This window comes from Ambystoma mexicanum, chromosome 9, assembly GCF_040938575.1.
Source record: "Ambystoma mexicanum isolate Mex_15411 chromosome 9, UKY_AmexF1_1, whole genome shotgun sequence".
NCBI lineage: Eukaryota > Metazoa > Chordata > Amphibia > Caudata > Ambystomatidae > Ambystoma > Ambystoma mexicanum.
This window is the reverse complement of record NC_090931.1, coordinates 629,412,794-629,437,843: the sequence shown is the minus strand read 5'-3', so window position 1 is coordinate 629,437,843 and position 25,050 is coordinate 629,412,794. Positions and strand designations below refer to the sequence as shown.

Below are 25,050 nucleotides of genomic sequence, written 5' to 3'. Positions count from 1 at the left end.
TAAGGGGCAACCAGGCATGAAAAACAGTCTTCCCTGTTCTATTAGGGGGAAAATTGCAGCAACAGTCCCCATGCACAGAGTGGCGCACAAACTGCACTAGAGAGGGGGGGGCAACACCCGGTACAGTGCACCCCCTAAAAGAAAACTGGAAGCATGACCAATCACGGCAACCCAACCTTCACTTAAAAATGCTAGGGAGTTGTCCAACAAAGCAACAATCAAAAGAGGGGTCGATCAGTAGCAACATGCAGGTGGCAAGCCACCTCAAGACAAAGGAAAGCAAAAAAGGACAGTACAAATCTGATTTCAAACAAGAATAATCACATACGGATCAGGTTCTTGTGCATGCACTACAAATGGTGTAACCAGCCATGTGACAGGTCTATAGCTACAACTCAGTACCCCGCACGGGGCACAGCAAGGTTGAACATGCCACCCACAAACAGGGGGTAGATCATGGACCACGCAACAAGCTAAAGGTATCACAAACATAGCAGTCTTTCGAATTGCCAATGTGATGGGAAATCACCTGTACAAAGCCGGTGTAAACAATTTTTGCACACCCGGACAGAGCCGACTATTGCAGTTTGAAGCATGGCAGAGCCAACATACAAGCCAATGAGTAGCTGCATCAGCCAGAAACAAAGGACATGAAAAGGAGAACCCGTTGAAAGGGAGCTTCAACAACTAGCAGCTATCCAAAACGGAGCTTGCCAAATATTACTACATGCAGCTATCCAAAACTGAGCTCGCCAAATATTCCTGTGTACACAGAATAAACACAGAACCCTGAACGGGGTTTCGAAACAACGAGCATTCAAACAAGAACAATCACAAATGGATCAAGTTGCCTGCGCATACACTACAAATGGTGAAACCAGCCATGAACCCAGTTCCCCGACTAGCAGAGCACATGGCACAGCAAGGTTTGAACAGGCCAACCACAGACAAGGGGTAGATCATGGCCAGCACGCAACAAGCTAAAAGTATCACAGACATGACAGTCTTTCGAACTGCCAAATTGATGGGAAACCACCTGCACAGAAACCGGCGCAACACTCAATTTTGCACAGCCGGACAGAGCCTACTTGATGCACTTTACAGCCGGGCAGAGCCAACACACAAGCCAATGCGTAGCAGCATCTGCCAGTAGCAAAAGCCATGAAAAGGAGAACCTGTGGAAACGGATCTTCTACTACAAGCAGCTATCCAAAACGGAGCTTGCCAAGTATTACTACAAGCAGCTATCCAAAGCGGAGCTTGCCAAATATTTCTGTGTACGCAGAATAAACATAGGGCCCTGAACGGGGTTTCAAAACAATGAGCAACTGAGGAAACCTATGCTCAGGGGACCTAGTTGCAACAACACTACTGAGGTAGTGAAGCATGCTGGACATCCGGGGCTAGCTATAAGGAGCCAGGTGAAGAGGGGGCGATGACATCAAAGTCACCACGGCAAGGTAAGTACGAGAGAACCCCCACAGGACACCAGAAGGACACCCACCTAACCAGGGTCCAAAATAAACACAAACACAGGCAGATAAACAGCGAGCCACCCCCACTGACGTTGCAATGAACTGGAACAAAGAGCGAAGACAGGCCATACAATCAAACAGTCAGGTCTGCACAGCAGACAGAGCGTTTTGCAGCTTGCAAACCGCACCAGAAGGTGGTTCCAGGGATCAGTCTAGAGACATAACAAACACAGCTCAACTGACGCATAAGTTCAAAGACGCATCCCCCGCACATGTCAAACCCGCACAGACAAGAGCCGGGCCTGTGAGCGCAATTAGCTGAGCCCTCCCCTTAACATCGGCCCCACCTGGCCACACAGTTTCAAAACCCGGCCGGGCGAAACTTCAGCTTTCACCTCTTACAAGGGCAGAAAAACCAGTGCCATAGTTCAGGGGCGACAATAGTACACATAAGCAAAGTGCGAGCGAAGTTTAGCAACAAACCCAGAGACTATGGCGCCCGCAAACGCGAAGTGTTCCAGACCATCAGGACAACCAGCATGCAGGTAATACTCGAGCGGGTGATCAGCTTCCAGCGGTTTGAGGTGGCCGAGGCAGGAAAAGAAATAACACCCCACAGATAACAGGCCAAAACAAACGCAATCAGGGCCAGAATAAAAGCCCAAGCTTGCCGCAGGTCAGCTAGGGACCAGATAGAGGATATATTTCTAAAGCATAGTCAACACCTCCAATAATGGTGCAGCTAGTTGGATAGCGAAGCAAACGAGGCGCTCATTCTGACACCAGGGCTGAGCCTGCTGACGCAATTTCAATCCCTGGCAGGGCCTAGCCCAGGCTGTCAATTCTCCAAGGTCGATAAATGAATACCACACACTGTGGGTACTTAGAAGTGTTTTGCCTGAGAGACGGTAGCGCCATAAAAATAACAAAAACAGAACATGCAATACATTCGTTTGCAGAACGGAATAGAGAAGGAAATATAAAGAGGTACTGGAAAATACTAGATAATAAGGAATATGTTTTAAAACACAAGGAAATACCAATAACACACAGGTAACATCCCAAGCAGGCAGCAAGATGCCAGAGTCTAGGGCGACACGGCCTTGAGGCAGCAAAATACACCAGAAGGCCGGGGCTAGGGTGCTTGAATAAGCACCAAACCTAAATACGGTCCCAACATAAGTAAAAGCAGTGCGGAATAAAACCACACAGCACAACAGACCAGCGCCCGAGGGCGGGGGCCAGAGTGCTACAAGTAGCACAGAATCGGAAAACCGGTTCAACAAAAATGGTATAAGCAGGGTGGGGGAAAGCTCCACACAGCACAATACAACAGGTCAACAAATGGCCAACAGCCTGGGCCAGGGAGCGGCAACATAGCTTGGGGCCTAAAGGCAGGCAAAACTTTTGTTTCCAAACAAGAATATCACAAGGGGGACCGTCCCTTAGAAGGCCCAGGAAATTCCACAATGGTTACCGAACCTCGGGGCACAGGGGGAAGTTACCCACCGATATAAGATAAAGGTGCCGGAGTAATTGGAAGCAGGTTCGAGGGTCCAAATTTGAGCAACTATCCACAGGGCTATCCCACCCATATTCGCAAATGCTAGAACTCTCAAACCTATACAAAAATCTTTTAAATAGACAAACAGGCCAACGCCACAAAGGCCAGGGCCAGAAAGCTTTGGGGCTCCCCTGGAGCAGGCGCTAAAACCAGCTTAAGGAGGGGATAAAAATTGTCCCAAACAAGCAGGGGTTTTGATTGCGGCACAGGAAAGAAAGCAAACTTAGGGCAGCCATACATAGGCAATTCTGAGGCCAGCACAAGATGCCGGCTCACACATAACTTCAAACAAAACCCCTACAGGGGCTAAACACCAGGCAGGATCCGGGGAATGCCAAACCAAGGGGAACACATTATGCAGCTAGGAAAGAACAAGCAACACCTTTTGGGGGAAACCTGGACAGCCGGTAACCCATCCAGGTCGTGGCGGCACGGGCCAGAGGGGGTAACCTCTGGACCCGGTGCCCAAAAGTATGATTTATTAGGATATGCGATTATTGTTTATGTTCCCATAACCATATCTGTAACAATAAAATCCTACAGCCTTTTATTGCCAACACTTGACCAAATTGTTGTAGTGAAATCTTTTAGGGGGAAGGGGGCAAGGGCTGTGAGGCATGATGCCATCCCGCACAATAACATAGGTATGCCTGCTGCATATGGGTTCAACAGTTATGGGTAATGCCGCTGGGCAGCCCTAGGCGAGGCCATGTAACTGTTGTTACAGGGCAGCAGGTGCGGAGAGGGGCACAGCCTTCCTCCAAGGCCAGTGCCCCGCTCTGTCTCTCAGATAAGGGAGACAGCCAGCAGAGTCTGGCACATGAAAGGCAGGAAGGGTGAGGTAAATGCCTCACCCTTCCAAGAGGATATATGGGTACAGTGCACCCGGGAGACCCTGGATGCTTAGGCAGGTTAGTCAGCTGCAGGCTGGCCTTGGGGGGGTTGGTGCACAGCCCCCTCCCCCCCACAGTACAAAGAATAAGGGCCTCTTGGGGCCTATATAATGAGCTGTGTGCAGCTTCTAAAACACAAACTGTTTTGTCGACCCTGCACGGGGACCCAAACAGTACCTGGGAAGTTCACTGTTAACTCAGTGTCTTCCCATTCTTTTTCTTTACCTCGAAAACCCTCCCACCACAGAAAAAGGGGAGAAGAACAACGGAAAGAAACTCAGGACACCGTATGGTGGCCACAACAAGTCGTGGGACAAGAAAGGTGGCACGGGCCAGAGGGGGTAACCTCTGGACCCGGTGCCCAAAAGTATGATTTATTATGATATGCGATTATTGTTTATGTTCCCATAACCCTATCTGTAACAATAAAATCCTACGGCCTTTCATTGCCAACACTTGACCAAATTGTTGTAGTGAAACCTTTTAGGGGGGGTAGGGGGCAAGGGCCGTGAGGCATGATGCCATCCTGCACAATAACATAGGTATGTCTGCTGCATATGGGTTCAACAGTGATAACGGTGCCGGTGCTACTGGCTTGCTGTGCTTGCGAGTGCCTTTCATTGGCCCTGGGCAGACCTGGTGGAATGAAAGGCACCAGCGAGCACAACTTGGAGTCTGCCGGTCCGGTAAAAACGGTACCAGCAAGCATACCGGAACCGTTGTTACCGGACCAGCAACCTATGTCTTCTAAGAGCCAGATACTGAGTACTCATCCTGCCTCTTGGTCAGGGTGCTGGAAGTCCACCACTGGAAGAAAACCATTCCCGCTCCTAGTGAAGCAGATGGTCTCCACGCTACTTCAAGCCTTGTTCAACCATTTTCAGCGTCCGCCCACTGTGAGAGGCACAGCACAGGCATCCAACAGTTTGCATTTTAACTGACTGACAACCTTACACTCATGTGAAGTAATTTCCATAGGGGATGTTAAAAATCCCCAACTACTATGTACTGCCCCTAGGCCGTTGTGTTCTGCAGATCTCCAGAAGGAAGTGGGACATTATAAGTTGTAAAATTCCTCTGGTATCTAGCTACTGAAATTCCAGCCTGAATACTTTATATTATGTTAACTTCACCGAAAAGTCGCAAATACTCAACTCGCAGAGATGTCCAAAGGTGCAGCCGTCAATCCGAGAAGCTACCATAAGGAGCCAAGCCTAGATCACTATGTCACAAAGAAAGGCTGGCAGTCTTGCGCAAAGGTGTGTACCGGCTATCGGATGGGCCAAGACCCATTGACGCCAGCTGTTGGGTGATCAACAGTGCCTGATATCAAGCAGCGCAGGGCTAGTCTTTTCATTAGGACTTGGTTCCAGATTTCCAATCCGGTAGCCCAGCGCATTGATCAGCTCTACCTGTGAAACATAATGTCAGTGCCTCCTGTTCTTGAGGGCAGAGTGCTGGGAAATGTGGCTTTCTGTTTCCAGGGGCTTTGTGCAGACCTTTCACCAAGCACAATTCTTTAATTGCCCCAACTGGCTCCGTATTTTTCACTCACGGTGAGGAACTCGGTTCAGAGCCACTACTCTTCCAAGGATAGCTCAAGCGAGCCCACAGCAGTCATAGGTACTTGGGGAACTCGTGCAAACGCAAGACTCTTGTTGACTAGTCACTGTTTCTGCTACTCCTGGCGACTTACACCTTCGTGGGCATCTGCCAACTCTCCTCCTAGTTGGGCCATGGGTACTCACTTCACATGGTCAAAACCCTGTGTAGCCAAGATGGCCGCTAAAAGCGTTTCTGAAAAAGCTCCCACCCTAAAATCATGTCACCTACTTGACAGGGTCCTAGCTCGTGGTCTCCATGTGGTATTTCACAGCGAGGGCGTCCAGGGTCTTGATGGGCCCACATTACCTAAGGTCTCACACAATGCAGGCCCTACATTGCCACTTCAAGGGGGCAATTTTCTCCATTCTATAAGAACTCTGGCTACCCCTGGAAGTGCAGAGCTTGGTGGGTATTTTACCAGACTGTACAACAAATATTCTAGCTAGGCTCTACCAAATGCTTACTTTCTCTTTTAGTATCAACGCACAATTTGGGGCTGTTCACAGACCTGATGAAAATTAGTAGGGTCTACTGTACCTATTAGGTCCCGAAATAAATGCCTAGGCCGCATTAAAACATCACACCGGACTGCACGGACACGGAGGTCTGAGATTCTATGGTATATACAAGGAAATAGTCCATGTTTGCCATATAAACACGAGAACACCGCTCCCATCAGACGTGCCCTAAGTAACAGCACCACGTCGTTCCTACGGCCTCTTACCGCGCGCACGTACGCACCACGCAGCCCTTGTGGAGGCCTAGACGCACGCCGGCCGGCCGGCCGGCCCGCCCCCCGGCCCGCCCCCTTTTCCCACAGAACGAGTCCATGGTTACTCCTCCTGACCGAGGGTTACCCCGTGCGTCAAGCCTCTCTTTCGAATTCAGGGACTTGGAAGTGGTGGCGCGAGGCGGGCCCGGTTGGTTGCCCGGCAGCTGATGGGGTGATGCGGCTGGGCCGGTAGGATTGGGTTTCTCCTCAGCACCCACATGTCACTGGCGTTCCCGTTTCTTTTATTTTCCGAGGCCTTTTGTGCCGACGCATTCCACGGACGCCGACCCAGCTGACCTATTTTTTCAGAGTGATCCGGGGGAAGATATAATAAAAGGTTCTTTTATTCCGACACATTAATCAAATATGTATTAAGATGCCCCGAGATCCGAGGAGGATTAAATAAAGCTCCTTCGCACATTCCCTCCAGCGGCACAAGTGCCTTTGTGCAAGATGTCCGGCCTAATTGTAGACATGGGTATAATTATGGGGTAACTTATTTCTCGTTATAGGGTCGTTCTTGCCTGAGAAGTCGTTTTTCTCACAGGTGAGGTGGCGATGTTAGGGGCAAACAGCTCGCCATTGCTGTAGCAGCAATGATAGGTGACTGACTCCAAATCCCCATATGCCTTCCAGGGGCAGATTTGAAACGTGGCCGATGCGGAGCACTTTCCGTATCCACGGTGCCGCGTGTTCTGTTTCAAAGGGACCTGGTCTCCGGTGGTGCGGGAGGTCGGGGTTGCACCTGTAGGCCTGCGCGGGCCTCAGCTACGCAGCGTGTGAAAGGATGAGACGAGACAGTTGTAGGCTGCATAAACCCGTACTGACTAATTTCCAGTGATTCCTTTATTTCCTTTTCCCCGCCCACATCACGTGACCCCGGTCTCCTGTTGTACACGTGACACCACATTCCTCCCAAACTTATAATGTTGAACAACATAACTTTTCAAACACATTGGGCCTCATTACGAGTTTGGAGGTAGCCATGGTGCTATTAGCGCCATGTCTGCCTCCAAACTGGAGTCCGGGTTCCTTGAATGAGGAATTACCGGGCCATTCCAACCTTGGAGGACCCGGTAATTCCTAATTCAAAATACCCATCCCCATTCCCATTGGAGCCCCCATAGGGCTCAATGGGAATGGGGGGGGAGCTAATAACGGGCCCATTAATAACAGGCCCGTTATTAGCTCCCTGGTCCGTTAGCGGCTCCTGCTAAGGGACCTCGTAATGCAGCGGTAAGGAGTTAACGGCACCGGCATCCTTACTGGCGCCGTTACCGCCGCACTCATAATGAGGCCCATAGCCTCTTACTGGTGTATCTTCGCCTCTCCGGCAATACATCCCCTGCACTACGTACCTGTGGAGACGGGAAGATGGTTTTGGCTTCTCCCTCAGTTGGTATCGCGGATGGGCCCTTTCAGTCTCTTCTGCTCTGGGGGAACTTGGGGTTGTCATGTCCAGTTGGGGAAGCTGTTCTCTTGCCGTTTGTGATAATGAGTCTTCTGCAGTCTGCTCCGCTGCTTCGTGCCTTGTTGGCCGTCATCACTTGTCGACTGGTGTTCCGGTTGTTCTTTCCACATTGTTCCCGTAACTTTCCAGAAGTGAGACACATTTCTGGTCACTACTTCAGTCCCTCGGGTGGCGGTTATCATGCTGTGCCTGGTGTCTCGAACTGTCCATGGGCGGGATTCAAAGTTCAGCGTCATTTTCTTTTGGGGCGCCCAGTTCTTTACTTGCACAGTGTCGCTGGGCTGTAGCTCTCTGTGCCGAGCATAGCGTGCTTGGCTCTCTTGCTGGTTCCTCTTGACTTGTCTTTCTTCAATGAGGAGTATGTCGGGGTCTGGGGTTTCCCAGCTTGGGTGCATAGGGAGCTCTGCTTGGATCAGCACTCCAAACATGAGTGCTGCAGGGCTCACCCCTGTTGACATGTGCAGAGTTTGGGAGGGGGCTCGTAGGAACTTGTACACAGCTGCCAGCCACGGGTGGTTGTGTTCTTTTGCAATGCGTATAACTTTATTCTGGAATCTCATGAACCATTCTGCATCGCCATTGGCTTGTGGCCAGTAAGGAGTCATTTTCTTGTGTTTGATGCTCAGGTCTTGGCGGAATTGTTTAAGATCTTGACTGGTGGACGGTGGGCCATTGTCACTTTTCAGTTTGGTGGGTATCCCATGCATTGCAAATATTTTCTCGAGCGTAGTGATTACGGATTCTGCATTGGTGGATCTTACATGCTCGACTTCTGGGTAGTGGCTAAACTCATCGACCAGGACCAGGAGATACCCCTCTCCGGCAATGGTACAGAAGTCCATTCTTCAGATTCCCATCTTGTGGTGCTTCGTGGTGCGCTGATTATTGGTTCTGGTGCTGCTAGCCTCATCGATGATTGGCATGCTGCACACAATTCGTCCAGGCTTGTCAAGCGTTGATGCATTCTTGGCATCCACATTCTGGATTTTAGATTGTGTTTTCACTATGCCCTGGTGGCCTCGATGCGCTAATCTCAGCGCCCTCTCCTCCAGCGTAACTGGTAAGATGATTCTGTGTCCTTTTAGCAGAACGCCTTTACTAGGTAGTGTGAGTTTGTGGCGGATCCCAAATAATGCCTGTAGTTTATCTTGGGCTGCCGCTGTGCGCTGCGCTACTGCTGTCAGATAGTTCTTCCAGTTCCACGATTGCACTGTTTGGATGGTTCGTAGCAGGCAGGTGTCCGTTTTCATTTCGTCCACTATCTCTTGCAGCGTGAGTGACCACAGTCACGCGCATGCGATGACATGGCACACGTGCTCCTCTCTTTCTGTTGCATGCTGTTCTTCCAGCTTCGTGGCGGGGCGCGGATGGCGGGAAAGGTAGTCTGCTGGATTGTCTGCTCCGGCGCCCCTGTATTCCACCTCCTATTTTGAAGGGTTGTAGTTGAAGCATCCACTTTTCTAGCCTCGCAGTGGGATGTGGTGCAGACCTTTTGAAGATGGGGATTAGTGGCTTATGGTCAGTGAATACCTTGGCCGGTTGTCCTAAGTAGTATAACTTGAAATGGCGGTAGCCCCAGAGAATTGCCAGTGCCTCCTTCTCGATGTGTGCACAGTTCTGCTCTGTTTTTGTCAGAGCTCGGCTGACGAATGCTATGGGGTGGACAATGCTGTCTCTGCCCACCTGCGTGAGGACAGCTGCTAATCCCACTGGGCTGGCATCTACTAAGGGCCTCATTACACGGAATGCGGTAAGGGTTTACCGGTACCGGTAAGGGCACCGGTACCGGTAAACCCATACTGCCTTACTACGAGGTCCCTTTGCGGGTCCCGACCTCAACGGCTGGTTTTACCAGCCGTTAAGGAACGGGCCCGCAAAGGGACCTTGGTGCTAATTACGGTACCGCAATTTGCGGTACCGTAATTAGCTCCTTCCCCATTCCCATTGAGCCTTATGGGGGTAAAAATGGGAATGGGGAAGTGCCTTGGTGAATGTAGAATTACCACCCCTCCTCACTTGGATTAGGGTGGTAATTCCACCATCCACTAAGGCGGACACAGTAAAATACCGGCGGCAACCATGGCGCTAATAGCACCATGGTTACCGCATATGTGTAATGAGGCCCTAAGAGTTCAGTTTCTTGTTCTATGTTGAAAAACACCATCGTGGTGGTGCTGGACAGTAAGACCTTTATTTGTTGGAATGCTTGTTGATGTTGTGTTGTCCATTCCCACTTTTTGTCCTTCTTTGTTAGCTCTCGTAGGTGGCTTGCAAGGGTGGCAAGATCGGGAATGAATCTTGCACAATACGTTGCCATGCCCATTAAGCTTCTCACCTCGGTTGCTGAAGTTGGAGCTTTGGAGCCCTTTATGTTGCTTACTTTGGCCGGGTCCGGTGATACTCCGTCTGAGTTAAAGACATACCAGAAGAAGCTGAGTTCCTCCTTGCAGATCTCTCCTTTTTTTGGCATTTAGTGTGAGCCCAGCTACTTCCAGCCATTGTAGGACTGCTGCAAGTCACTCATGGTGTTCGCTGGTGTTAGTGCCATAGACAATGATGTCGTCACTTATGTTAGTGGTTCCCACGAGGCTGTTCAGAACACTCCGGATCTCGTTTTGGAATGCCTCTGCTGCTGAGGATATTCCGAAGTTCAATCGTTTGTACCTTCATAGGCCTAGATGGGAAGAGAATGTTATTATGTATCTTGATTCTTTTGCCAGGCACAGCGGATGATAACCGGACCAGAGGTCTAACTTGCTGAAAATCTTGGCCCTTGTCAAGTCAACGATTAGCTTGTCGATGGTTGGTGTCACACATCGTTCTCTCCTGATTTCCACATTAGGTAGCCTCATGTCTATGCAGATCCTTACGGCGTTGGGCTGCCTTGGCTTTTGTGCGACAACCATCGGTGACACCCATGGGGTTGGCCCTGATGTCTTTTCAATGATTCCAGACTTTTCCAATTTCTCTAGCTCCTTTTCAACCGCCTCTCTCATGTGAAAAGGGACACAGCGATGTTGTTCCACTTTTGGCTCAATCGTCGGATCAATATGCAGCTTGATGGTTCTGCCCCAGAGGCATCCAATGCCTTTGAACACTCAGTGATGCTTTTTGAGGAGGTGGTTGGACGCTGAAGGCAAACTGGATCAGATGCAGCTTCTCTGCTGTTCTGCAGCTCAGTAGCGTCTGCGTAGATTCTCGTTTGGCATGAAACACTGTCGTATGACAAGTCCGATTGGAATGACCCTTGTACCGCTAGTGGCTTCTTGCAGCCATATGTGAACAGTTGCACTCGTTTGTCTTGGAGTTTTGATTTCGGGTCGAATTTGTTGAATGTGTGCGCACGGGCATAACGTTGACCGTTGCTCCCGTGTCGATGACTACCTTTGTGGGATTTCCATCTGCAGGATGGTCGTTTTCTCTGCCTCCTCACCTTCCTGTGTTTCGTTCTATGTGGTTCTACAGCGGCTATCATGTGCACACAATGTTCTTTCTTGCCTGACCTTTTCCGTCTTTCTTTTCTGCGTCTGTCTGGTTATGCGCTCTCACCTGATGATTCTTCACTTTCGCTGCTGATAGGCGATCTTTGTGCGCTGTCGACTGCTCTTCCTCCTCCTCTTGGTTGGCGGGATGGCTCGTGTTGGGTGAAATGTCTTTGTCGTTCTTGCAGTTCACTTCTTTTGGGCCAGAGGGTTTTAGGCATACAGCCGCAAAATGATTTAGGCGTTTGCATTTTTGCCATGTAACGCCCCATGCAGGGCACGGTTCGCCACAGTGCTATGGGCCGCCGCAACACTTGCACGTAACGTTCCACTCTTGTGTGCGATTGGGTTTCAAGTACTTGAGGAATTTCTCTTTTTGTGGCCGATTGACCTGCCGCCTTTTGATGGCTGAGATTTCTTCACCCTTTTGGGGGCTGTCTAGTGGAAGGCGTTGGATCGCGGCTTCCATCACTGTCACTTGGTCGTGTGTTCCCGGGGTTGCCTCATCGCCAGTATGCAAGTCAGCGGAATATTTTTCTCAGACAGTATGGCATTTCGCAGCTTCTGGTAAACGTGCTCTGTATTATCATTGTATTGTAGTGTTGTTGCAAGTGAATTAACTGTAGCGTTATGGGCCCAGGCTTGATAATGTTGCAGCAGGTAAACTGAGCATTCATTTAGCAGCTAATTTATGGGCTCTTGGAACGTTGCAGTGGTGATATCGCTCACCAGCGTATGGAGCGTGCCATAGTTCATGTTGCAATGCGATGTTCAAACGCTTTGTAATTGTTTCTTCCTCAGCATATGGAACGTTGTGTTGTTAGCCGCAGCGTTCGTTTACTTTTCTGATCCGTGAGCACACGTGGTTCAGGGATCCTCATCGCCAGTGATCTATTTCAAAGGAACCCGCCTCCAGTGGTGCGTGAGGTCAGGGTTGCACCCGTAGGCCTGCGCAGGTCGAAAGCTAAACAGTGCGCGAAAGGAAGACACACGACATGCTTGTAAGCTGCATAATCCTGGACTAATTCCCTTTTTTCCTAATTTTATTTCCTTTTCTCCCATCCACATCACGTGACCCCGGTCTCCCGTTGTACACGTGACATCACATTGTGTACCATGCATGTGAATTAATTTGACCCCGCTTTATTGCTAGTGCATATTTGCTTTTTAAATTTCTATAGCGCCTCTATACTTACTTTCTAGCTTCACCCAAGCGCTTCGAGACACTGCAGCATGCTGCAATGGACAAAAAGCCAAGAGTCCGCCTCAGTAAATAGATCAAGCATGAGTGCACCACAGGGACTGTGCTGTATTGGCCCCAAGTACTGCACCCCCCCTTAGAAAGCAATAGCCCCACACACCTTTGAATGCTCTGTTCTATAGCTGCTGGCCCTGAGTATTCTCTCAAGTGAGGTTGGACTTTAGGTTGTAAGTTCTCAACTGAGCGCAGTGCTTTGTTCCTGCCTTCCACTTAACCCCCCCCCCCCCGCCACCACGCACCCATTACATTTTTTTGTATTCCACTGGTGCTGTTAAATCATGTTATTAGGTTTTATACCACGTTCTGCTGCCACGTGCATGGTCTCTTGGCGCTAGGGCAAATCTGAAAGAGAGGGAGACTGGAAACTTGCATGGAAGCTTTGCTGTTGTGTTGGTGCGTTTAGTTTAAAAGTTACTCAGGTATTGCGGTAGGTTTTGGCTATGTTATTTGTGTTGAGAGCAGCTTAGGTTTCTGTGTCCTAAGAGGAGTCTTGTGAATTGACGTCTCTGTCTTTGGCTGGCACTGTAGAAAAACCCAATAATAAATTAATAAATAGGCATCGGGTTATAGGGCACATGATGGCTAAACCCCACCAGTAAAGTTCTGCTGGGGATTGAGGGGTTTGGTAAGGGTGAAGCTTCATGGGGATGTTCACCCTCGTGCTGGGAAAAGGCTTTCATTGTGCGCCACATCGGTCATGACTGGGAGGGATCACAAATGTCTTGTACTGTGGGGTGTAATCAAAGGCCCCAAGCCAACAGAACTAAAAAACCCACTGGAAAAATGACCTGACCACCTTCATAAAAAAAAAATAACAGAGCTTTCAGACTGCAAAACGGGCCTAGTAAGACAGACTGGGGGGTTTCTGCAAGTAGCACAAGGAAGGGCCATGTGAAGAAGGCCTACTTGTCATTGCAAAAGGAAAAGCAGCATTTTAATACACAGTGGCAGAAGAAGGTCCCATTCACATGAAAAACAGCATTTTTAAACACTGACACAAAAACGGCTTTGCATGTGTGTTTGAAAGTTAAAGCCATATATTATTATACCGAGGAGCAGCAAATCCCCACTCTCTGGAACAGAGAATTACCACATCTACGCTAGCAGAAGGGAGATCCAGAGGACATCATTTTATAAATCAGTATCACAAATATTTATTTAAGATGATACAAAATAATTGATGACAATAAATTATAAATGAATCAAAGAAAGAAACTACAATTAGATGCAGGTAAAATCACAACTAGAAAATGCAGATGACACCATCTTTCCCACACAACAATCCTAAATCAATCATTCAGCAACAATTCTTCTCCATTCACATTTATACATATCACAAAATGACATATGACAACACCAATTAATACACAATATCCCAAAATGTATGGTTGTTGTCTTTTTGCAGTTAGTTAATCTTAGTAGCTGTTTAAGGGGACACGATCACATATCCAAAACTGTTTCAGGACCGACCGGTTTGGACGTGTAGGTGTAGTTTCACCACGTCTTTGTCAGGGGACTAATAGCACTCTACAAAAAAGTATACATGTTAAAACATCATGTGTGATCAACCAATCACTTGGACCTGCAAAGGCCATATAGTAAGGCTACCTATTCATGCACGTGGATATCAGTAACTACCAAAAACAATTCCCCACCTGCTGGGAAAAACACAGTGAAAGTATGCGACTCCACAATAACTGGTGCCACAACCAACCATGCCCTCAGTAGTCAAATGCTCCCATAATTGGGAGAAATCTAACACCAACCCGTGCTCAAGAAAGGACAATTACATGATGCTGGAGCTATCCAATATGCTGGGCAGTCACTACATCAGAGACAGATAGAAAGCAGTATTTCGTCTGATAATAACAACCTGTGTAAAAATTAGAAGTTTGTTTTGTGTGGATAGCAAAAATTTACAGAAACAGCTCAATACAATGAGAGCAAAGATTAAAGCGGGTCGGGCCCAGAAATTCCTAGACTCACCTCACAAATCTTATTTGGGAGGCATACTGCAGGTACAGTCATTGGAATTGGCGCTGCATGTATTGGGGATCCAGCGGTGTGACCACCCTAATCCTAAGGGACCAAATTGTTCAATATTACTGTGTGGCATGTCATTAAAATGTCAATGACCATAATGTGCTGGCCTGCCGGCCATTTGTATGGGCAATAATTAGTTCATTCAGCCCAGTGACAGGCTGGCTGGTGAATAACCGCCACGGATATAGGGAAGATTTAATTAAAAATGAAACAAATCCCTCATGGCAATATATACTTGTTCGCTCACCAAAGAGGAGGGCAATTGCTCCAGCGAGAGCTACAACTAAAAGGCAGCTTCTAAAGCTGTGTCCCCCCATTTCCCTCAAGTCCACAGATGGAAATAGAATATAGGTAGTACACACGCATAAGGCAGTTTACCTTGCAAGGGTCATGGATTTCCTCAGTGTACAGCCAGCAACCAAACTGCCTGAGTCCTGATTGGACAACTGGATGCCGTTGTATTTCTGCAAACGTGCAGAGGTCATATGACTGAACACTTGATGTATGTGACCCCGACTTCTTTCAGTTTAATTATTTCTTGAAGGGACATTTGTAGAAAGTAAAGAATTGTGATTTGTGTTGTTTTCAACCCACTTGTGGGATTTATTTATGTTGAGAGAAGTTTGTGTTGTGCCACGGATAAAGTGGTGTGTGAAATACTAGTTCGATTTCTATTACCCACCATCCAAATAAATACAAATATTTTTTTGAAAAAAATTGTATATGGTTATAAAAACAACCTTTACAAAATAGAGCCATTAAAAAAAGACTTCATACTTAGTTCAGCAACAAATTCATCATGCTATTACAGAATCAAGAAACCAGGAATAAGCAGATGAGTGAAAAAGAAAGAAGTGTAAATAAAAACAACTAAGAGGAAAACAAACAAAGGAAAACAAACACTTTAAAAAAATTACATAAAGAGGCCACAGTTCTATTAAAATATAAAGAAAAGGAAAATACGGTTGCAAAACAATAACAGAGCGAAACATAGCAGCATTTCTTTCAATCAGTGTTTTCCTTTGGCATTAACATTTGCAGTTGTCAATATTTAGACTACTTCTCTTTCAGGGGCAAGCTATAGCAGCACAGCCAAAACAGTCCACCAGAGCAATTGCTGTGCTGGTGCAGATGTTATTGACTCAAAATTCCGCTCCTCTGCAAGACTTGAACCACTGCTATTGTTATTGCTGTGTTCTGGCCTGAGATCAATCTATTTCAGAAGATTTCCGAGCGCATCCACTCTTCCCTCTCCACGAATCTGGAAAAATTGTTTAATCTTGTTTCCCACGTGCCCTCACAGTACATCAAAAGATGTTTCAGGGTCTGCTTGGCTGGATTAACGCATATGCTGCATAATTTAATTGCTGTTTCCCCTTGCCCCCTTTTACTCAATATTTCCCCAGTATGAATAAGATTCAGATGCACTCTCAGAAAATTCCTTCTGATTTTCCAATCCGGAAATTTGACCAGATAAATATATTTCCTGTACACCAGCCTGGTTCTTGGCTCATTTGTAGCTCAGGGGGCGGGATACAAGGGGTATTAGATTAATTGGAGATAGGGCTGAAGAAAAGAACTGAAATTAACCGTTTATTGTGTGACCCTTAGCCTGGGGAGGGAAGGAACTCCCTGTGTTGAGGGTGGCCTCTCAATAAACCATTACAGTGCTGTGCTTCAATTAGAGTTTCAATCAGGCGATTTGGGCGGAGCCTTACAGTCCTTTTACAGTTTGGGGCTGCTCAGCAGGCAGCATTGACTGGGAAAAGGATTCAAAGGTCAAGACCATTTGAAGTACCCTTATATGTGAAATGCTCTAAATCCTTATGAAATGTGCTAATATACTGTTGTTAACACTGTAAGATGGATTTTCAGCACCCACATGGGGGTTGGGGGGCTCTGAAAGTATTATGGTGAACTGGAAAGCCACTGATGTCTACCCAGTCAAGAAAGGGTTGCAGAGTGGTAAGACTTAGACTTAGGATGGTGCGAGAGTGGTGTAGGGCTACAGTGAGACACACACACAGAGCCCTCCAATAATTCCTGATAGAGAGAGGATGTGTACACATATACAACTATTAAGCCTTTAAAATTCACTCTAAGCAATGAAAACCTCACATAAGTATTATCACACATCTACTATCATATAAATATATTCATTCAATATTGGGCTGTTCTGATAACAGAACAACAATTTACCTTTAGAATCAGTTATTAAATAGTTGGTAGAGTCAACATCAACACTGTAAATAACCATGTGTAAAGAATTTTAAAAAGTTTAATAATAGTAATTTAGAAACAGTTATGGCAGATAAGTAAATTGGAGAGAACAGTCACAGAAAAACCCAAAACAAGGTTCCTAGTCCTTAATAAGTTCAGTCCTAATAGGAATTGGGGCTTAGGGCCCAAAAGCCACAAGTTCCACAATATATACTTTGCAGATAAGTTTACTATTGGATTGTGAGCAAGAGTTTCCAAAGCCAACGGTTGAGAATAAATGTTCCAGAAGATGAATTACAAGGTAAGTAAAGTTCTCACAAGTTTGTCTCCCAACCCCACCACTCTAGGGAAAGCCCAGGGAGGGATCCTTCACCATACCACGACTGATGTAAGGCAAGGGAGCGATAGGGTTAGCACTTTACACCCATGCAACCCTATGGCGGGAGGGGGCAGCAGGTATAGCTATGCAAACTCACCTGCCTTACTCTGATTTCTTCAGCAACCACTTCAGGGATTACCGAATCCGCGGGCCCTTTTTTGCGCTTTGTCCGGTCGAGGGAGATATAGTGTACATGGGTGCAGAAGTCCCTTTTGGCTTTGGGATTGGGTCTTTCTTGTCTGTGGTTCCGTGTTACAGTAATATGGTGGTCAAGACTGGATTGATGGATGCCAATGGCACAATAGGATGCAGACCTCAATGAGGCAGGCAACTGCAGGAGACCTCCAGGACACAATGAAGATGGTTTGCAGAGAGAGTCACCATGATTAGGTGGTGACGGCGATCCTCGTAGTGCGGAAAAATGAGCAGGTCTTGCACTTCTTTTCTTCGTTAAGAAGGCTGAAACTGCAGGAGCAGGCGTCTTGTTACACAAGTTGAGGATCCACAAAGAACCAAGGCTGCACTAGAAATGGCGACAGCTGCAGCGAAGTAGCATGGGAGAGAGCTGGTCAGGTTGTTTCCACCAGTCCAGGGGTCGAAGCACCGAAAAGGGTTTTCTTGATATCAAGAGAGAGAGGTGTGGGGCTTTGCCGGGACTTGGCTAGAGGCAATGCTGGTTCACTGCAACGGTCGTCCTTGGGTTTTCAGTTGGCTGCACTTCTCTGTAGGAGTCTTGGCTCCAAAAATGACGGCTGCAAGATTCCTTTTATCCAAGATTCGGACTGTAATCGCCACCAGGCAAACCAATGGTAAGGCTCTGCTCCATTTAAACTGGCAGGGGCTGTCTAATCATGGTCAGCCTCTGACCAACACATTCTGCCTAGTAACGGACACTCTGTGGCTCAGATGTCGACTGGGTCCTGAGAGAGCCAGGCCCCACACACACACACACAGACCACCACTTTGCTTGGAAAATCAGAAGCTTTGCACGGAAAAATGCTTTTCATATGTGGCAATACTGGACCTGAGAGGTCAGGAAGAAGGCCTAAGTACAAAATGGCCAAACGACAGACAACAGTCTTGTGGCACGGCCATTTTAGATCATATGGTACTCTTTATGGCATTATGTGGTAAATGGCAAACATGCACTAGTAAAAAGTCAAAAATATGGTAGAAAAATATCTGTTGCCTCTAGCCCATCCTAGACACATTGTAACCATGAAGTTATAAGGATACAAATTATTCTAACCACACTTCACGTTAAGGTGATCTATGCAGCTTAAACAATATAAGAACTACATTGAGAGGCACAGTCCCCAGCACTGATAGTCTTAGGAATTGATCACTTTCCCCATAAAAGTGAGCACAAAGCAACTGAAGTAACACTGAGGGCTTTACTTACCTTCAAAAAGTCAGGTTAGGAAGCAGACAATAGCAAAAAGACGGCGTCCCATAGAGGTCTATGAGGTGAAAGCAGCAACATGAAAATCTCCTAACAATCTCTCCCTCCTCCCCCCACACTAGGGACATGGGGTCTAATTCACCCCTGGATGGGTTTTCTGTTCCCGGCGGTTATACATCCTGGACATCCTATCAGCATTGCTATGTTGGGACCTGGCCTATGCTGAATAGTGAAGTCAAAGCCTTGAAGACGTATGGACCTCCTGATCGGTTTTGAATTCTCTGCCTTCATGTTCATCAGCAGTTTTAAGGGCTTACTGTCAGTTGCTATGGTGAAGTGAGTCCCAAAGAGGTAGGGTCTCAGCTTCCTTCAGGCCCCACAATGGCAAAACACTCCTTTTTCACTGGCTCACCTTAACTCCCAGTACTTAAGCCGATGACTGATAGAACATATAGGACGTTCCCTGCCTTTGTCATCTACGGGAGGACTGCTCGTATTCCAGTGTCGGTGTGTACAACAAAGTGTCTCTGCCAGGTGCCCTGAGAACGGGTACCTGGCATAGAGAATCATCTATTCCGTGGAAGGCCCTCTCACATGCCACACACTACATACACTTTTAAGGTTTCTTAAGGGTGGTGAGTGCTGTCAAAGGGGCAGCTATGGCCAAATAATATGCAATTAAATGTCTGTAATATCCAATGAGGCGTAGAAAATCTCTCACTTAGATTTGGGTTTTAGAGGTCTCCCAGTCATGTACAACTTGTACTTTGCCGGTTACAGGCGGAATCTTGCCCCCACCAACCTCATACCCAAAGTAGGTAACTGAGCCTTGATACATTTGGCATTTGGTAGACTTTATGGTGAAGACGGTCTGTTGAAGGGCCGGCAATACAAGCCCAAGGTGTTTCACATTTTCTTTTCAATTAGGCCTGAAGACTTTAATGCATTCAAGGCATGCCATGCAGTATTCATCTAGCACATTCAGGATATGATTAGCCAACCTCTAGGAGGTAGCATGTGTGTTTTCCAACCCAAAGGGGATTACCTTGAACTGGGGGAGACCCACAAGTGTAGAAAATGCAGACATCTCCATGGCATTTTCTGTCAAGGATATTTTCCAATACCCTGAAGTTAGATCAAAAGTTCAGAGATACTTGGCAGCACCCAGTTTGTCCACTAACTCATCAATTTGTGGAAGGTGATGAGCATTGGTCTTGGTGTCAGCATTCTGAGCTCTATACTTCACACAGAACCTCAACACTGTGCTGCCTTCATTTGGTGCCAGAACCACTGGACTGGACCATGGACAATTGAAGGGCTCTATCACCCAAGATCAAACATCTTAGTGATGTCTGACTTCATGTGTGAGCTTACTTTGTCTGACATTCTCTAACTTCTACTTTTAGTAGCGACCCTATATCCAGTGTCTATGTCATGCTGGCACTAAAGTACCAGGCCTGGAGTAAGTGAGAAGGGGGGCAAATTGCCTAAGCAAAGTTGGCACCTCATCTTGCTATTGAAGATTCATTCGAGGGGGTATTGTGACACCCTAAATGGAGCCACCTGAAAGACTGCTGTGAAACAGATCATGGAGAGGTTCACAGTCCTCTTCTTTCCTACCCGAAGACAGCTTCAGGGCTCTCATTTAATCTCTTGGGATGAACTCATTCAACCTTATGAAAGGTAACATTTCAGGATGCACTTTGGGCCTTCACAGTTCCACTAAGAAGTTATCCTCACCCAGTCTTTAACTATCTGCTAGGGAGCTTCCCATTTGAGACAAAAGGCTGTAGGCCTTATAGGGTCTATGATTAGGATTTCTTAGCTAGGACTGAAATTATCAGGAGAAGCTTTCTGGTCGTACCACTGTTTAATCAGCCCTTCACCAGCCTTCAACTTGTCATTAGCCTCTGCCATCAAGAGAGCCATCCTCTTTCTTAGTTCCATAATATAGTCTACCACATTTAAGGTAGCTAATGTACAGTGGGTGTTTTCCACCCTTTCCTCACTATAGCCAAGCAGCCTCTTACTGGATGACCAAAAAATAATTTCAAAGGGCTAACGCCAACCCCTCCTTGAGGCTTCTCGATGTAGGCAAACCATAAGCATGGCAATAGAAGGTCACACCCCCTTCTCTGGGTCTAATCGAGCACTCCAGTCATGCCTTTCACAGTCCTTTTGAATCTTTTAATAAGCTTATTGGTCTGTGGATAGAAGGCAGATGAAAACCTATAAGACACACCACACTCATTCCACATGGTCTGCAAGTAATTAGACATAGATGTTTTGCTTCTGTTAGACACAACTTCTTTGGGGTAGTCCATAATAGCATTGCAGCCACTCTAGGAAGTCTGCTGAGAAGCGTAGCCATTTTGTAGGCTCGTCCACTTCTTGTGCCTCACAAGTGAATTCAAAGTCAACCATTCTATATCATTCTTGTCATCATAAACATCAACAGATCCTTTGGAAATTGAATGCACGGAGGACCCAGAACACCCCCAGACACTCTGGATGAGCCTCTAGGCCAATTACGCCTGTACAACTTTAGTTGAAAAGCTCTGTCCCTTGTCAACTTTGTTTGACTCCATTACATCATATGCTTAAGTTCCATTTCTTTTAGCCTAAACTCCTCCTTTTGTAAGTCGTATATGTCCTCAGCTTCAGAAGTATTAACAGAAGATTGAGAAGATCTCTCATCAGAAAAACTCATTCCCCCCTGTGGTTACAACAGCAACATGACCATTACTACTGCTAAATCCTGCACCTGCATCATCTGCACCACTACCAACAGGTAAAGCACACTTTCTGGACACTTGAGGATCCATCAGATTCTGTATTACGTCACTTTTGTTACCAGAAGTAGGCAGACCCTTCTCTAAACACAATTTCTTCAAATGGTTAGCCTTCTATGGATAAAGTAATTCACTAGTGTAGGTTTCCATAACATAAGATAGGATAAGTAACTTTTACAGGCCTAAAACCATTGTAGCGCAGATTTCTGTGTAGCAAGGACTATTTGATCACCCTAATGGATCTACTCTGTGCCAAAGACCTTATACCACCGCTGCCAGCAATCTTTAAGATGAATTTCCAGAATCCATCCCGGGGGTGGATTATGAGAGACCGACTTCTTTTGGTGAAGTGGAAATACACTGATGTCTAGCCAAACCCAGTCCTGGTAGAGTAGCAGAGCAGTATGGCTTAGACTCAGGTGGGTTACATCTATGCCTACAATGAGACACATAGAGTCCTCCAATAATTCCTGTCATGGTATAGAAGATGTAATATTAATTTATTTATTAGGTCTTTAAGATGTACTCTAAGCAATGAAAACCTCAGGTAAGTATTATTACAAACATATCATATAATATATACATTCACCATTAGGGGGATTCTGCTAACAGACCACCAACGTTTTACCTTAAGAAACAGTTATGAAATAGTGATAGAGTCAAGATCAACACTGTAACTAACTGTGTGGCAAAGTAAGTAAAATAAAATATGATTACAGAAATTTAGAACCAGTTTAGAAAGGTAAGTAAATTAGAGAATACACTCACAGGAAAACCTAAGATAGGGTAGGGTCCCCAGCCCTTAATATGTCCAGCCCTTATGAAAATTGGGGCCTAGTTTCCAAAAGTCACAAGTTCCACAATATATACTTTGCAGCTGGGTTTACCATTGGTTTGTGAACAGGAGTTGCTAAAGCCAACTATTAAGAGTAAATGTTTCAGAAGATGAATGTAAAGTTCTTGCAAGTTTCAGCAGGCGCGGATCCTCGAGCAGGGGTCCGGTCATGTTGTTCCCACCAGTCCAGGGGCAAAGCACCGACGAGGGGCGTTCTTGAGACAAAGAGAGAAGAGCAGGGCTTCATCGGGACTTGACTGAAGGCAATGCTGGTCAGCTGAAATGAAATGGTCGTCCTCAGATTTTCTGCAGGCTGCATTTTTATCCAAAATTGGGCGGAAGGGGCCACCAGGTTTACCAGTGGTAAGGATCTGCACCATTCAAACTGGCAGGAACTGTCCAGTAACGGGCAGCCTCTGGCCACACCTTCTGCCCAGCAACAGGCACTCTATACCTTGGATGTGGATTGTGTCCAGACAGACTCATAGAGGTTTATGGAAGGAAAGCATCAAAAAGAAAATCTTTCCTAACAAAAACTGCATTTTCAAGCTAAAACCCGCCATTGATTAATTTTGTAAGAAAAGTGAACTCAATACTGTAACACTTTTTTGAAGCAGTTTGACAAAAAATTAAATACTTTTTTGTCCAAAACATGCATTTTAATCACATAATACGTAACAATAAATAGTTTAAAGGTGGTCTAGATTACTCAACTGACAGCAAAGTATGCAAAGTCATCAAGTAGGTCAGTGTGAACAGTCCATCGACTTTACCACCGTTCCATGCATCCTGTCACTTGCAGCCACGCAGTTGCAAGGGATAAGCAAAACTACATGTATGGGAATGCAGACAAACAGCACAGTATGCATCACTCACACCTGGAATGTGGCTGTCTTAGATATCTTGGGTTATTCAGCGGTGGAACGCAGTCATTCTAATTGTGATCTGCACCATGATCTGCCAATACTAAAGTCAATGGCCGCTGGTCGAGTTCAAGTCCATGTAGTGCAGGATTTCAATTGTCTTTGAATTGTGTTACGTATAGTTCTGCCCGTATAGTGAGCGACACGATTGCTAAATACAGATGCAAGGAAACAAACAAGGCAGGATGAACACTGTCGCGTGCCATGGAAGAAGGGAATATATTGTTTTTTTCACAACTATTGTGTGGGTGCGCTGGGATGGAGAGCACAAGAGTTCTGCAGTCTTCAGTTAAAAAGACATTTTGATTTTCAATGAACTTCCACTAGTTACAATCTTTTTTTTTTGGAGGAGAGTATGATGAGAGTGTGAAGGTGGGATACACACAGATGGAAGAATATGTCAGTAAGGAGGAAGCTCCCTTCCTAGCAGAAGTCTAAAAACGATGGTAGTGTGCATCTTTTTTATATTACATTTATTTCCTTTTGTGAGACTTCAAAGGTAAAATGCCATCACTCCCTGCAAGGTCATTACGATCAGGGGAGCATCATGTTACTTCCAGCTCCCCGGCCATTTTGTTGATTTCAAGTCACTGCTTAGGTACCACCAATACATTTGTGAGCCTGGCACCCTTGGCCCTCGTATATATACGTGGTGGGTGGATGCTTTTGTCGGGACTGTGATAGGTTATAGAAGAGTAGCATTCTGATGGTACGCAGTGATTTAAACACATTGAAGATAACGAATAACATTAATATCTAAACATGTATAACTACAAAAAAAAAAAAACCTTTTCTTTTTTTATATATGAGGTGAGGTAAGGGGTTGAAACGGGTGGGGAGGATGCTGGGGGCTTCTTTAAATGAAGAGAAACAGGGTGCTTGATCGATATTTTGTTTTTCGTTATAAATGTTTAGATATAAATGTTATTGTTATTTTCTATTCGTTAAAATCACATGTAATCGTATTTATTAGAATATCGAATTTGAAAGTGTTAATGTGGACAGCTGTCGGTAGAGATCCCAATGGGTCTTTGGAGTATCCATGCAGCATGGCCATGCCAACGTCCTGGTTATGGTGCAACTCGGATCGGGCAAGTTAGAGCAGAATTCCTGAAGCACTCTACAGTAGGCTAGTATTTCTGACAGCGGGCGGCGCCTGGCCCTAAATCACAGTGGAGAAAGACGCGGGAAGACCTAGGGGAGGAGACAGCAGTGGGTACCATTTTACAAGTGGGGTGGAATTGATTCATGGAATATCATAGCACGGACAATTAGAAGCAGAATTAGAGTATGCGCCAAATGTGGGAACAATTACAGAGATACATCTAGGAGCAAAATCACAGCCAGGCAACATTGCACTTGGGCACCTCCGAGAAACTATAGTGTGAGACCCGAGAGCAAAACCGCAGCAAGGAAACTTACAGTTGTACAACTAGGAGCAAAATTATAGTGGGGCACCTTGTGTCAAAATCGCAGTAGGGCATAATTACTGTACATTACTGCACATGACGTGTACACTGTCCACTTGGTGTTGTTTATCCCGTACATTGTGCTCTGGACCATATACTGGAGGCTAGGTGGTGGGATCAGGAGGACACATGATGCATGCCCCATAGGGGGTACACAGAAGATTCATTGAGGCTTCCCAGTCCATCACTAACGTCATGGGTGTTGCCCAAACAAACAACCCCAACAACCCTTGGCAGGGGAAGGTGGACCAAAATAGGGGGCTAACAAACCCACACTGTGAGTCCTACAAAACCAACTCCCCGGGGGTTTATGGGGTAGTCACCAGTGGATCTGGGACCACGGAGAGGCAATGGCTAACAAGTCTAGGCCATAAGTGGGTCCTAGAGGAAGGCACGTACCACTTTTGCGTCAGCTGGAATTTAATGTATTTGGCGAAGGGACTGACAAGGGCAGCCTGCAGTAC

General features: G+C 46.5%; 1 protein-coding gene across 1 annotated transcript in view; it reads left to right on the top strand.

Moving 5' to 3' along the window:
• The first annotated feature begins 6,373 nt into the window (after window positions 1–6,373).
• LOC138488387 (uncharacterized) overlaps window positions 6,374–25,050 on the top strand; it is a 273,772-nt gene continuing 255,095 nt past the window's right edge. The window contains exon 1 of the mRNA XM_069615326.1: window positions 6,374–6,498. The gene's annotated coding sequence lies outside the window, so the exon portion shown is untranslated. The remainder of the gene's footprint in view (window positions 6,499–25,050) is intronic.